The 3,279-nt window shown below is 44.1% G+C and overlaps 1 pseudogene across 1 annotated transcript; it reads left to right on the top strand.

The window, feature by feature from the left end:
• The first annotated feature begins 2,019 nt into the window (after window positions 1-2,019).
• LOC311355422 lies at window positions 2,020-2,829 on the top strand (annotated as a pseudogene). The gene is made up of 2 exons: window positions 2,020-2,134; window positions 2,242-2,829. The product of its transcript is annotated as an uncharacterized misc_RNA (transcript).
• Window positions 2,830-3,279: the final 450 nt, after the last annotated feature.

Below are 3,279 nucleotides of genomic sequence, written 5' to 3' on the forward strand. Positions count from 1 at the left end.
CTTGAAACCATCAAGTGAACAGCAATCAGCGATCAGCCTCACATGATCCTTACTCCGAAATCCCATCTGAGACTCCCAACAAACCTCCTTGTCGATAGCTCTCCGGAGTGAAATGAGCGCTACAAATCACCGAGTGTACGGTGACAGACGCCGCCGTGAAGTCTGCTCTCTTCACCTCCACAAAACGCACCCACAAACGAAAAGCCTTGCTTTTCCTTGACGGAAAATGATGGACACGATGTTCTGTCAGGCAGGAATTCGTGCATCCTGCACAAACACAATAATTCACCATGACTAAACTCAATCGCAAACGCAATCTGTCTCTTGCTACCGCTCTCGTACTACGTCGAAACCCACAGTGAGAGAGTGGCGCGCGAAGGGGAGTGCCTCTGCCTACGTCATAGGACTTGTTGCTAGGGGGTTCAACGATAGCTTAAAAATTGGCGCATTTTCATCAAATTATATATTTTACGTTTTGTGTAACGTAGTAATTTCTACGTTTACGTTTTTAGAAGACCTTTTCAGACAATATCATGCATTGAGTAGAATATAAATTAAACCTGCAAGTTGCTCTTTAACAACACTATCACTATTACACAACAGTAACAAGTATGTCAATTGTAACTTCAGAAACGGTTTTGCACCATACACATAATAACACTCAATAACAATATGTCCACTCTCGGTTCAATGTTCCTTTTGGTTCGGATTGTCCACGTTACGTGTGTGCCGACCGTTCACCAATTAGACATCACGAGTGCGTTGCTGTCCGTTGAGAATGATAGCCATGTGTGGCAGCAGGGTAGCCTATTTACTCACCCACCGCACCGTGCATCAATGGCGGGAGAGGGAGAGAGCAGGAGCCACAGACACGTCCCGGTCTGTAGCAGTGAGCTGACTGGCTCTTAGTTCTTTGGCGTGACAAGCTTCCAACGTTGGCGACGGGCTAGTAATATAACTGAATAGTCAACACTTTGCACTACCTAGCGAGGACGGTCGCCTCGCACTACACGAACTATAGGGGAGAGCCGGGTCGATTGAAACACGGGACGAATGAAACACAGCGATTTTCTCGAAAACCACGCACGTCTGACACGTGAAATTTCGTCACTACGTTCAGCACGCAAGACTGACCAACCCCGGGAAATCTCACGTAATGATGTCATTCCGTTCGATTTTTATCCCGCGAACCTGTTTTTGAGCGCGGTAAGTAAAATCTTTCGTCCGGTATTTTTTTTGTAATAAACAGTTGTGTGTTTTGTTTCATGCCATAATAATATGACTATACAACAGGTGAATTAGTACTTAAACATGTCCTAAAGTGTGCAATGTCAGAGTTTTGAAGTTTAGAGTCAAAAAAGGTTTAAGTGTCAGTAGTCGCTGTCGGGACGATTGAAACACTTGTTTCAAACGTCCCGCATGTCACCATGCGTAAATGCGCGCACATTGCGTGATCAATACCTGTTTAAATCACCAAATGAATTAATGTTTTGCAATGAATAACTGCTTTGAATTAGTAACATATATGTTTAATGAACAAACGTGTTTATCACATGCATCAACAGATTATCACCATAAGAGAATGCCCAGTCAGAAAAAGAACCACCTCCCGTGGGCTGGTTCCTGCAGCAGTGTATGCCAGGGCCTGCAGTCAGTTGTCAGAGGCAGGCAGCATTGGCTAACAATGTCAATCATGTCACCCTGTCACGCTTCCTCAAGCGGAGGGCAAAGAAGCGGCTAGGCCCCCGGGCTACATCCCGCACAATAGGGTGTTCGACAGTGTTCGAAAACTATATACACATAACTAGATATATAAAACTAAACTCACACAACTATATAAATATGAACTATATACACATAACTAGATATATAAAACTAAAACTATGCTCACACAACTATAAATATGAAAACTATATACACATAACTAGATATATAACTAACTAACTAACTAAGCTCACACAACTATTTACATTTAAAGACAACAATATTTCATGGAAAAAGTTCAATTAAAAGTCAAAAATGTATGTGATTGACAGGGGTCACCACTGTCCAGGTGCCAGCCCAGAGATCGTCCGGCCTTACCCTAAGGCTGGGCTGGGCCTAGAAGAATGACAAAGAGAGGCAAGTGGAGTTAGTCTAACATCTCATATCTTGTCTTGCCTTCCTTTGTCTACAGTCATGTAGACCTACCACATTCAAGTCATTCAATTAACATTAAAATGTCAAATTTAATGTTTTCAGGACAACTGCTATCCTAACTGACAGCCCGGTGAGGGCTGCTTTAGAGGCGGAAAAGCAGGAAACCGGCAAGCAGCGACGACCAGCAAAGCAGCGTCCCTCCTCTCGGGCTCCCAAGAAGAGGCTGTTCTCGCCTGCTCCTGCTGCCGCCCCTCTTGCTGGAGTTGCCCCTGGTGCCCCCTCAGCTGCTCCTCCTGCTATTGCCTCTGCCACCATCACCTGGCCTGCTGATGCAGTCACCCTTAGGCCTGCTCTGTGCTGTTCCGGATGCAGTAGAGTTCGCCACTATTGCCTACTCCTCTAACTGATCTGTCCAACGAGGACGTCGGCTGCCTCGTGTGCTGCGAGCTGTTCAGCGCCTCGATGCCTGGGGAAGAGTGGGTCCAGTGCGTCTTTTGTTATAAGTGGTCGCATGAGGCTTGCACTGAAGGGGCTACGCACTACTTGTGTCACCTGTGTGACAAAGAATAGAAATAAAAATAATAATTTAGCCTAGGCTACTATACTGTCCATGTGTCTTCACTTGTTTGCAGTGGAAATAGGCCTACTGTAAATGCACATTTCACTGAATATTATAGACTGATTAACTAACGTCCATCATTGTAAAGCATCCAAAGTAACAATGGCTACATTAAATGATTATGACAATTATAATTTAATTTAGTGGACATGCACTTAAAAACTGCTGGGTATAAGCTGTAGGCTAGCCTTCTACACCCTTGCTCTTGGTCAAGACTTAGGCCTATAGCTTGCCAATTTATCCTTTTCTCCAGCCATTACCATCCATCAGCTAGAGCACAATCTTAATCAAAGTTCTACTTAATATATGATTTCAATGTAATGTACATGCAAATGTGCAGACTATTACACAATATTTAGCAGATAAAATCGACAAAACTCTGGATGCACCTTGCTGAGCGCGACGAAAAGAAAGAAACCTCCCAAGGTGCGCTTGGATAAAGGTCAGGTGTCGTGTTTTCCGGTTGACCTGGTGGTTTTTGTTTAAATTAAATAACAGGATGTTCAACTGTGTATCCCTAA

This window comes from Micromesistius poutassou (genome assembly GCF_964030765.1).
Source record: "Micromesistius poutassou genome assembly, chromosome: 11".
NCBI classification, from domain to species: Eukaryota; Metazoa; Chordata; class Actinopteri; order Gadiformes; family Gadidae; genus Micromesistius; species Micromesistius poutassou.